This window comes from Dromiciops gliroides, chromosome 1 (assembly GCF_019393635.1).
Source record: "Dromiciops gliroides isolate mDroGli1 chromosome 1, mDroGli1.pri, whole genome shotgun sequence".
Lineage (NCBI taxonomy): Eukaryota > Metazoa > Chordata > Mammalia > Microbiotheria > Microbiotheriidae > Dromiciops > Dromiciops gliroides.
The window spans coordinates 703,329,359-703,341,816 of NC_057861.1; the positions used below are offsets into that span (position 1 = coordinate 703,329,359).

At 44.2% G+C, this 12,458-nt stretch overlaps 1 protein-coding gene across 1 annotated transcript in view; it reads right to left on the reverse strand.

The window, feature by feature from the left end:
- The window catches only part of CHST13 (carbohydrate sulfotransferase 13), a 61,537-nt gene that overhangs the window by 22,633 nt on the left and 26,446 nt on the right, over positions 1 to 12,458 (reverse strand). The gene's annotated exons all lie outside the window — the stretch shown is intronic.

Here is a 12,458-nt window from a genome sequence, read left to right on the forward strand (position 1 = left end):
AACAACTTTAAAAGAAAAAAGATACATGGAAAAATAAAATAAGGTGGGGAAGCCCAGGAGCAGACCCAGAACTCCAGGTGTGTGTGGTCTGACTGGAGCAGTCTATAGTGGGACTATCACCTCCCCCATTCTGTACTTGGGCTTCTATTAATTTAGTCTAAATACTTGTGGTTTGGGGGGCTGTCATGCTACTGACTGCTGTTGAGCTCATGGTCTACTAGTTCTGATTGATCCCTTTTGGGTTCACCGTAGGTGAGTCTTTTCACTATATCGAGTCTGGTTTAAACCCCAGGTCTTCAGAAGCCTCCCGATGTGGCCGGCCTGCGCTATCAGGGAGGCCTACTATGGTAGAAAGAACACTGGCCTGAGAGCCAAGGGATAAGGGTCACAGGACCAGCTCTACTTGGCCTTCTCACCTCTGTTGTTCTGAGGCACAAATGAGGTTCTGGTTGAGGAACTGCCTTCGATAGTCTGAGTAGGTAATGGGTATTGACTATCCAGGCAAAGGACATGGCTTAAAAACTTGTCTTTGATACTATCTGTGTGACCTTGGGTAAGTCCTTAACTTCCTTGTCTATAAATGAGGGGGTTGCACTAGGTGGCCTTTGAGGTCCCACCTACCTCAATAGCCATGATCCAATGGGGTGAGAGGTAGAGAGCCGCCCCTATAAAATATGAGTAAATATGGATTTGAACTCTGCTATGGCCCACAACTGTGGACAACTGTGTTTCTTTAGATAGTTGCAACGACACGCTGCCTTGCTTTCTGGAGAAGTTTCCAGGGTGAGAACAGGATTGAATGGCTTCTTCAGTGGTTTCTTCTAAGGGTCCTGAGAAACCTCGTCATTCCAAACGAGCATCTGACTTTGAAGGATGATAAAGGAGGTCTTTACTCATCCCAATCCTCCCCACTCTTCAAGGCTTGGCTCAACTTCCTTTTCCTCTATAAAGCTTTCCCTAAGCAGCCCAACCTACTGCGATCTTTCTTTTTTCTGAACTCAAAGCATCTACTGTCTCTCTCATTCAAGGGGCTTCACTGCCTAGAGACATCTCTTGTGTTATTTTATTGCATCCATGGTATCCCATCTCTCTAGAGAGAAAGGAGGGAGATCTGCTGTTCACCTTGGGCACCAGCTTTCATGACAAACTAGAGGGTGTCTGGAGGAGGGGGACTCAAAACCATGTCACCTGGGGAATGTCTGAGGACACTGTGTCCATTTAGGTGCAAGAAAACTTTTATAATCGCCCTTGGTTTATCTCCCTGTCTCATCTTCCCCCTCCAGTTCATCCTCCAATCAGGGCTCAAGTGGATCTTCCTAAAGGACAAGTCAGAAAAATGTCACTTCTATATTCAATCAGCTCCAGTGACTCCTTATTGCCTCAGGATAAAATAGAAAACCCTCTGTCTGTGGGTATAAAGTCATTCATAATCTGTCCCTTTTCTCTCTTTTTATTCCCCTTCCCCCATGTATTCTTTGATTCAGTGACACTAGCTTCTGGGTCTGTCTCCTCACTTAAGAGCTTTTCACTAGCTATTTCTCATGCTTGAAACACTCCTTCCTCAAAGACACCTCCTGGCTTCCTTGTTGTCATTCAGTCATTTCAGGCATGTCTAACTCTTTGGGACCCCATCTGGGGGTTTCTCGGGCAAAGATTCTGGAGTGGTTTGCCATTTCCTTCTCCATCTCATTTGACGGATGAGGAAACTGAGGCACAAAGGGTTAAGTGACTTGCCCAGGGCCACACAGCTAGTAAGTGTCTGAGGCCATATTTGAGCTCATGAAGATGAGTCTTCCTGACTTCAAGCCCAGTGCTCCATCCATTGTGCTACCCTGCTGCCCCTGGCTTCCTTCAAATATCTAAAGTCCCATCTTCTGCAAGGAGACTTTCTCAATTCCCCTTAATGTTAGTGCCTTCCTTCTTTTGAATATCTCCAATTTATCCTGTATATAGCTTGCTTGTTAATAGTCTTTTACATATTGTGTCTCCCATTAGCTTGTGAGCTCCTTAAGCAAGGACTCTCTGCATCCCTAGTGCTTAGTACAATTCCTAGCATATAATAGGCGCTTAATAAATGCTAGGTGATTGACTGAGAAGAGACTCGGGGCAAGGGTGATAACTGCCATCTAATAGCTGTCCTATGGAAGAAGCCAACTTGTTGAATGTTTCTCTAGGGGACAGAACCAGTCACTTTGCATAGACGTTCACAGGGAGGCAACTTTCTCCTCAAGAGAAGGGAGAACTTTCTAATAAGCACAACTGTCCAGCAGAGGATTGGGCTGGAAGACCATTTGTCAGGGAGACAAAAAGAGGTTTGGTTTTGTGTCAGATGGAACTGTGTGCCACATGGACTCTTCCCATTCTCATATTCTCTGCATGTTTCTAAAGTACAGTAATGAGGTTTGGTGGAAGATGGAGAATTAACACATCGCAGATGAACTCCCAGAAACCGCAGAGATAGATGAATGTCCTGCCCAGCAAAAATAAAAAAATACAACACCATCATCTAAATGCAGCCAGGACTAATCACAGGTATTATAGTGGAGTGCAATAAGCCCAAGGCTTGAAATCAAAGTATGAGGGTCTGAATCCCATTTTTTGGTTCCCCACAACCTATGTGGCCTTGGGCAAAACACTCCCCCATCTGGTTTGTGGATCTGCAATGCAATGAAGGGATTGGAATAGGAGACCTCTAAGGTCTTTCTGGCTCTGAGGCTATAATCATAACCCTATGCAAGAGCCTCTTACCCCAAGGGACCCCACCCTTGCAGAGGTGGGCATCATGATGTGCCTCTTAAATAACACAGCTGGTCTTTCTTCCTTGATATTTAACTGAAACATCAGGCCTAAAATACAGTTAGTATATAATTTACTGGGTGACAGGGCAGCAGAAAGAAACAAATGGTCCCCAAAGGAAGACCACAGACTAGGATGCACACGAGAACAGGGTGAAATGTGAGCCTTCATGAAAGAGAGGAAGCCGGCGAGCACAGACTCCAACTGGGAAGGCTTACTCACTGAGGAAACATTCAGCGAGCAAGGGGGTTAAACTAGGGCTTCTGTGAACCCAGAAACATTGGGAAACACTTAGCAACCATTGATTTGTTTCAAGAGGGCAGAGGGAACCATCTTTTCTCCAAGGCCAAGGAGCGCCCAGAAGAAAAGTCTTTTACAAAGCTAGATGGAATCTGAGCACAGACAAGGTCATAGGTGGGAGGGAGCTTAGGACATAGAATGTCAGAGCAGGAAGGGACCTCAGAGGATAAGATGTCCAAGCTGGAAAGGGCTTAGAACATAGGATGTTGGGGACAGCTAGGTGGTGCAGTGGATAAAGCACCGGCCCTGGATTCAGGAGGACCTGACTTCAAGTCCGACCTCAGACACTTGACACTTACTAGTTGTGTGACCCTGGGCAAGTCACTTAACCCTCATTGTTCCGCCCAAAAAAAAAAGCAAGAAAGCAAGGAAAGAAGGGAGGGAGGGAGGGAGGGAGGGAGAAAGAAAGAAAGAAAGAAAGAAAGAAAGAAAGAAAGAAAGAAAGAAAGAAAGAAAGAAAGAAAGAAAGAAAGAAAGAAAGAAAGAAAGAAAGAAAGAAAGAAAGAAAAAGAACATAGAATGTCAGACTTGAAGGGAAATTAGAACATAGAATGTTGGGGCTGGAAAGGAAGAGAGATCACAAAATGTTGGAGCTTGAACAGCCCTTGGAGATCACTTAATTCCCTCATTTGACAGGGTAAGAAACTATGCCCAGGACATGTAATGACATGTTCAAGGTCATCCAGCAAACCAGTAGGACCCTGGATCTCCTGCCTAGTAGGGCAGCGTCCTTTCCACCAAAATCTCACTGCCAACTCCTGGAATGGCAGTCATTGTCATATGTGATTAGGAAGTCATTTGCTCTAAAGGCCCTCTTCTGTTTGGAGATTCTAGGACTCTTATGATCTCTGGTAGTCAGGTGGCCTAGGGGATAGAGAGCTAGCACTGGAGTCGGGAAGACCCGAGTTCAAATTCTACCTCAGAAGCTTAGAGCTGTGTGACCCTGGGCAAATTTCAGCCCCAGTTTCCCATCTGTAAAATAAGGGGGTTGGATTCGAAGGCCTTTAAGATCCCTTTCCAACTCTAAATCTCTGAACCTATGATTTTCTTCATTATTTTGATGCGCTTAGTAAATAAAGTGGTGATGAACCAAAGTGCAGAGCTGATTGTGATATTATTCAGACAAAACTTGGGTGGGGGGGGGTATGAGAAAGGTCTTACAGGTAAGTGGAGATTGTTTAGGGGGTCAGTCTAGCCTGTTCCAGGCATTCTCAAACCTGTGACACACTTGGGAAACAGTTAAGACCATGATGGAGCTGGTCCAGGAGGAAAGGGGACTTCTGTAGGAGATGGCTTGTGGACAAGATGCTACAGCAGGAAGGGACAGCCTAACCCATAGGGGAGGGCTGCGTACCAGGAATAGGAAGGACCAATGGAATCTGCAGAAGGCCTGGCCTGGGGTTAGGAGTCACTCTGCATGCATTCCAGCCAAGCTAGACTAGTAGTCATTCCCAGATTTCATCCCACTCTCTCCTCCCGGGGTCATTCTCTCCCCTCTCTTTGTTCATTTATGAAATCACTTTCAGAGGTAGAAGGGACCTTGGGGTCAACCAGCCCAACCCCACATTCCCCAAAAGAATGTTTGACAAATACTCATCCAGGGAAAGGGAACCCACACTTCCCATGGCCGCCCATTCCACACTGAAATATTGGCAATCTTCCCTTTATATCAAGTCTAAATGTATCTAAAACTCAGTGCCAAAGATCTAGAACTAGAAGGAACCTAAGAGGCCATCTAGTAGAACCCTACCCCCTTTTACAGATGAGAAAGCTGAGGTCTAGGTGGTTAATTGACTTGCCCAAGATCACATAGATAGGAATCATCAGAGATAAGATTTGAACAGAGGTATTCTGACCCCAGATAGTGCCCTTTTCACTCCTTATTCCTTTGTTCTGGTTCTGCCTTCTGGGACCACATTCCCAGTCACTTCAGCGGAGATTCTCCTCTCCTTCCTATCAGAAAGTACTTCTCTTCCTGGAAGGCTCGGCTCAGCTCTGCAGCAACCTCTTTTATGAGGCTTCTCTAAGCCCTCCGTCTGCCCCTTTTCAGATTTTCCCTAGGGGACTTGGAGCTTTCCTTGGCCACATGAAATTGATGGACCCAAGTAAATGTGGTTGTTCTGGAGGAGATGTAATGTCCTTGAGAAGAGGGTTTGCATCTATCCATTTTATTTTTTTTTTTTATCCTCCGTTCCTATATACCCATGGTTCTAGCCACAATAGGCCCTTACCCCATGGGTGTTAAAATGAATTGGTGAGATCAGGACAAAGTTCTGACGTGGCCTATAGGCTGACTGAGGATTCTTTCCGAGGTTCCTCCCACTTAGAGAGTTAAAGGAAGAGAGAAAGAAAGGAGACAGACAACAGGGCATCAGCAAAGACACATATCTCCCTCTACTTCTGCATAATGGTGAGTGACAAAGTTGTGATCCACTTACTAATATTTATGCCTTCTTCAAAGAAAGCCAAGCACTTAAATCTTCTTTAAAGGGTAGACTGACAAAAGGGTGTTTAAATTCCTATGTAAAATTTGGAGGCCTTCACGAACTATTCTTTATGGAGAAAAGCCTTAACTTTCTCCTTTACAACAGGGGACCAGGAGGATTGCCTGTCCCAGTTTCATTCTGCCATGCCTTCCCTCCTCCTCCTCCTCCTCCTCCCCACTCTTTTTTTCTCTTTTTCTTTTTTTTTACAGGGCAATGAGGGTTAAGTGACTTGCCCAGGGTCACACAGCTAGTAAGTATCACATGTCTGAGGTCAGATTTGAACCCAGGTCCTCCTGAATCCAGGGCTGGTGCTTTATCCACTGTGCCACCTAGCTGCTCCCTTCCTCCCCACCCTTATCCAATGCTTATTCATCCTTCAAAGCTCAGATGAATGGGAAAACTTTCACTTCTCTGAGCCTGTTTGCTCATCTTCTAAACAAGGGGTTTGGACTAGATCATTTCTAATGTTCCTATCATTCTGATTTCTAGGATCCTACAAATCTGCTCCAACCTTTATTTCTCACACGCATTGCTGGACTTTGCTAGTCCTTATAGGAGTTGAGCCTCAGGGTTGAGAAGGAGCATTGCAGTATGTTGGGGTAGAGGGAAGAAAAGAGCCTAGATGAGACAAATGTGCCATCACTCAGACCACCGGGAGATCAGGTTGGTCTTGTAATATGCTACCAGACTAGATCAGGGAGGTTGGACTTTATCCTGTAAGTCCACAATCCCAGGGCAGAGCAGAGGCCCGGACTCCAGGCCAAAGAGTCACTGGGAAAAAGAAAGATCTAGATAAGGATCATGGGCTGAGGGCTGGAAGCCACTGAGAACAACACCTTCATTTTACTGATGTGGAAACTGTGACCCACAGAGGTGAACTGCCCCAGGTCACAGATGGTTAGTAGCAGACCCAGATCCCCTAACTCCAAATCTTAAATTTCATTAGAAAGACCTGGAACCACAGGGCAGGACCATAATATTTGCAAAGCATCGCTTAACTGTTAACTCCCATGACCTTTGCAATATGATCAGAGATAAAGGGTTCAAATTGCCCCATTTTATAGAAGAGGGGCAGAAAGGGCAAGTGACTTGCTAAGGGTGAATTGTTAGAAAGTAGGAATAAAACCCAAGCCTCCCCTTTCAAAGGCTCTAGGACCCTTCCCACAGAAGCAATTTGGGAAGAAAAGCCATAAAGGGGCAGCTAGGTGGCACAGTGGATAGAGTACCAGCCCTGGATTCAGGAAGACCTGAGTTCAAATCCAGTCTCAGGCACTTGACACTTACTAGCTGTGTAACCCTGGGCAAGTCACTTAACCCCAATTGCCTCAAAAAAAAAGAAAGAAAGAAAGAAAGAAAGAAAGAAAGAAAGAAAGAAAGAAAGAAAGAAAGAAAGAAAGAAAGAAAGAAAGAAAAGAAAAGCCGTGAAGAAAACCAGTGTTCTGGGTTTCTGGAAATGGCCCTTTTGGGAAAGTAGTTCTGGGTTTGGGGCTTCCTAACATGTTGTTACAGTTCTACGCTCTTACTCCCACCAAAACTTTCTTCACATGATGTTAGACAAACCCTCCTGTGTAAATCTAGTCATTCCTCCTTGCTCAAAGACCTTCAAAACCTCCTTATTGCCTATTAAGTATTCAAACTTTTTATCCTGGCATTCAGGGCCTCCCAATATATAATGTTACCTTACTTTTCCACCCTCATCTCTTGTCACTACCTCATACCTATGCAACAGCCAAACAGAACTACTCTGTCCCTTATGTATTCCCTTCATCTCCTGTCTCCTTGCCTTTAACCACACCATACCCTATACCTGGAATGCCCTCTTTCTTTTCTTCAACCATTAGGTCCCTACTTAGTCTTTTTTTTTTTTTTAGTGAGGCAATTGGGGTTAAGTGACTTGCCCAGAGTCACACAGCTAGTAAGTGTCATGTGTCTGAGGCCAGATTTGAACTCAGGTCCTCCTGACTCCAGGGCCGGTGCTTTATCCACTGCGTCACCTAGCTGCCCCCCCTACTTATTCTTGAGAGCCCAATTCAAAGGCTACCTCTTTCAAGAAGCCTTCCGGCATCTCTTGTCTCAATAACAACCTGCTCCTCACAGGACACTTTGTCTTCCACCTTGCTAATGAACTAATTTGTTTTCAACTGACCAATAGGAAGCTCCTAGAAGTTAAAGCTATCTCTTTATAGAAGCTTATCAGTGCCTTCTCTACTGAGGGACTGTGACTGTTCCAGGGTCACCCAGCCAGGATGTGTCAGAGGTTAGACTTGAACCCAGGTCTTCTTGAATCAGAGGATGATTCTCTACCTAGCTACCACACTCCAGTGCCTCCTTCAATTGTACTTCTTGAAATAGTCTCTTCCAGTTCTGTATTTGTGTCTTATCTCCCCTACCATGAGCTCCAGGAAGGCAGGTTCTTTCTTTCTTTCTTTCTCTTTCTTTCTTTCTTTCTTTCTTTCTTTCTTTCTTTCTTTCTTTCTTTCTTTCTTTCTTTCTTTCTTCCTTCCTTCCTTCCTTCCTTCCTTCCTTCCTTCCTTCCTTCCTTCCTTTCTTTCTTTCTTTTGGGGGGTGAGGCAATTGGGGTTAAGTGACTTGCCCAGGGTCAACACAGGTAGTAAGTATTAAGTGTCCGAGGCTAGATTTGAACTCAGGTCCTCCTGACTCTAGGGCTGGTGCTGTATCCACTGTGCCACCTAGCTGCCCCCAGCAGGGATTTTCTTAAACTTTGTATTTTCCCTCTCAGCACTTAGCTTGGGGCTTGGCGCACAGCAGATTTTTAATAAATGTTTGAGAATTTGCCACTGGATTGGACTGAATTGTACTGAAGTGAATCAGGGCCAGCTGGTTTCTCCCTTTTTGGAGAAACTGGTAAAACCATCTGTGTGCTGGGGTCCAGCCAGACCAAGGATCAGGCCTATGGCCAAGAGACATGGGAGAACTGGTGCAAGATGATGGGGAAAAAATGATGCTCCGCAGTGGTTTTCAATTCTAGGTCTAGCTCCCAAAGCTGAGCTCAAGGCTGCCACAACTGAAGTAATTTGTTAGCAATAGCTGGGACAGCAGATAGAAAAGATAAAGGCCTGGGGCTCAAATTCACCAAGTCCTAAAGAGAGGCTCAGCGGAACACCCTCATTTTATAGTGACTTGCCCAAGGTCACACAGAGAATAAGTGAAAATGTCTGGATTTAAACTGGGATCCTTTAATTATTTGTAATCTTGTCCAGGTTATTAAACTGATTGAGGAATAGGATTGTTTTCTTTCTTTTTTCTCTCATTATCCCCAGCACCCAGCATTCAAAGTCTTGCACAAATAGATGATTAATGAATACCTGTTGAATAGATGCCACCAACCCTGCCCAGAGCCAGAATTAGCAGATGCTGTTGAGTTTGAAAGGAATAACTGACCCCCAAACACTTCCTAGCTCCTTCCCCACTGTCCAGGTACCAGAAATGAACACCACCCACATCATGATTAAAGAGCTTTCTGGGGACGGGTGCAATGTAATGAGGAGGTCGGTGATATTTTCTTGAAGATTTCTAGCTCTGATGTACTACAGTTATATGTTCTGCCGGGGGAGAGGGGTCTGCATTGTACTTTTATCCCATGAACAGGGAGAAGGTAGAAAGGATATAGCTGTTGAGAAGGGAAGGTTCCTCGCACAGGGTTTTGCTCAAGGAAGAGGAGCCCCAATGGGTCATCACCACAGGGGACACTGGGCAGCTCCAAGATGAGGAGATTTCCCTGAGCAGCAGTTGGAGAGGGGTTTGGAATGAGGGAAGAGGAGTTCACTGGAGTACAAGCCCAGGGACTGAGGAAGAAACAAAGAGAGGGGCAATTAACCAAAGCACCAATTAGCATCTATTTATACCTTCCTCCCTCCAAACTCAGCCTTAGTCTAAAAGACTCTGTGCTGTGAGATCCAAGACAGCTTCATTTATAACTAAGGACCAATGGGCCTTGTTCTAAAGAGAAGCTTACAGAGGTATGGAGGGTATCTCAGTATTAAATCAAGAGATCTGGGTTCTATAGTCCCATTCTTACTACTAACTTGTTGTGTGACCTTGGACAAGTAGTTTTCCTTTCATAAAGTTGGATTATAATTGGGGATATTAACCTGGGGTTCATGGATCCCCAAGAAGCTCATTGATAAATTTCAGGGGTCCAAAATTTTGGAAGGAAAAATATATCTTAATTTCAATATAATTGGTTTCATTTATATAATCCCAGGTATTCATTTAGAAACATTAATCTGAGAAGAGGTCCGTAGGTTTCATCAGATTGCCCAAGTAGACCATGAGCCTTCAATAGGTGACACAGAGAGTAAGGAAAAGAGCCATGACTCCCCTCCACCCCCAAGTTAAGAACCCCTGGTTTACAAGATCCCACTTATGCCAGGCATTTTAAATTTTTATAATTTAGTTTATTTTTTGTAAATAGTATTTTATTTTTCCCATTACATGTAGAGATATTTTTTTTCAACATTCATTTTTATAAGATTTTGAGTTCCAAATTTTTTCTCCCTCCCTCCCCCCTCCCAAGACAACAAGCAATCTCATATAGGTTAGACATGTGCAATCATGTTAAGCATATTTCCACATTAATCATGTTGTGAAAGAAGAAACAGAACAAAAGGGGAAAACCACAAAAAACCACAAAAGAACAAAAAATTTTTAAAAAGTGAAAATAGTGGGAGCAGGTGGGTGGCGAATTGGATAAAGCACTAGCCTTGGATTCAGGAGGACCTGAGTTCAAATGTAGCCTCAGACACTTGACCCTTACTAGCTGTGTAACCCTGGACAAGTCACTTAACCCTCATTGCCCCACAAAAAAAGTGAAAATAGTGTGTCTGGATCTGCATTCGTTCTTTCTCTGGATGTGGAGAGCATTTTCCATCATGAGTCCTTTGGCATTGTCTTGGATCATTGTATTGCTAAGAAGAACTAAGTCCATTACACCTGATCATCACACAAAATCAGCCATTCTATATTTTAAGAACCTTCACATTTTGCCATTCTGCATGCTATGGTCCCTTTGAGCTGACCAGCAATTAGCACAGTGCCTAGCACATACTAGGTGTATAATATATGTCAAAACACTTTGGAGAGAAGAAAAGACGTAGGTGTCTGTATGACTTTCTTTTCTTTTTTTCCTTTTTTTCTGATTTTTTTTCAATGGAAAATAAGATGACTGAATTTTAATTTGATTGTTCCAGTTTTAAGGCATCGACTGAAGATTGCGTCTTTAAATTTGTATGTATGTATGTACACACGTGTTATATATTGAGAAACATGGAAGAGTTTTGGGGTTTTATCCTAAGTATATTCTGAAAAACTTAGCCAGAACAACAAATACATAAATAGTAAAGATCGTTCTTTCTTTCAAAAAATATAAATGTTTGTTGAGTGACTGATTGACACACTCTAAGATGGAACAGTCCATGCCAAGTGGCAGGCACGTAACCTTTCCCTCCCACCCCTGCCCCCAGACAAAGGGTACACAGGCCATGGTTAGAAATGCCAGACCCAGGGGCAGCTAGGTGGCGCAGTGGATAGGGCACCGGTCTTGGATTCAGGAGTACCTGAGTTCAGGTCCGGCCTCAGACACTTGACACTTACTGGCTGTGTGACCCTGGGCAAGTCACTTGGCCCCCATTGCCCAGCAAAAAAAAAATAAAATAAAAGAAATGCCAGACCCATTCTACTTGGGGCCAGGGACACAGGAAGTCCCCTGGCCACCTTTCATTTCCTCTTTCCCAAAAGGGCCATACAGGCCAGGTGGGAGAAGTTCTGTCAAATTCATGACTGGCTAATGGGCCCCAGTACTCAGCTCCTTCCCCCTGGCATGTTCTGCTGGAAGGGAGCTGGACTGTCCTGGTAAATGATTAACAAGCAGCTTTCCAAAATGACTTGAATCTTCATCATTACCATTTTCTCCAGGACTTTCAAAAGTCAGAGAATCAGCAAAGCAATAAATCAAGTCCGGATTTGTAGCATTTGCTGTTTGCCAGGGTGTAAATAAGGCTCACACTGAAAACTTAACATGCCAGTAGAGTCCATCCGAGCTGGCTCTAACACGACCCGAGCCCATGACTGCCCTGAGGGAGGCTTTGGGAGAAAGAAGGGAGAGTTCTCTCCCAGGGGTCAGGATTTCTAGATCAGAGATCTGTGATTAGCCATACTATGTTCTTCAGTCTCCTTTTTCCCTCTATTCTTGGCTGATCTCACAATCCTACCAAATTCTAAAGGGTGGGCCAAAAGTCATGAAAGAGGTCTGATGTTTTAATAACTTTTTTTTTTGGTTTTGTTTTGTTTTTCTTTTTGTTGAGGTAATTGGGGTTAAGTGACTTGCCCAGGGTCACACAGCTAGTAAGTGTCAAGTGTCTGAGGCCGGACCTGAACTCAGGTCCTCCTGAATACAGGACCGGTGCTCTAACCACTGTGCCACCTAGCCGCCCCAGTTCCCTTTCTTTTTACAGATGAGGAAACTGAGGCCTAGGGAGGTCACACAGATGTGTGGACGTAGGGTTTGAACCCAACCCCTCTGGCTCTAAAACCAATGTACTTTCTGAAGATACATTGTATCTGAGTAATAATAATACTGGAAGCAGATAGGTGGTACAGTGGATAGAGGTCTGAAGTGAAGAAGACTTCCTGAATTCAAATTCAGCCTCAGACACTAGCCTTGTGACCCTGGGCAAGTCACTTAACCCTCTTTGCCCTACTTCCTCATCTGTAAAATGAGCTGGAGAAGGAAATGGCAAACCACTTCAGTATCTTTGCCAAGAAAATCTCAAATGGGGTCATGAATAGTGGGATGCAACTGTAAAATAACTAAACAACAAAATAATAATTCTACCACCAACAATAATAACAATAACA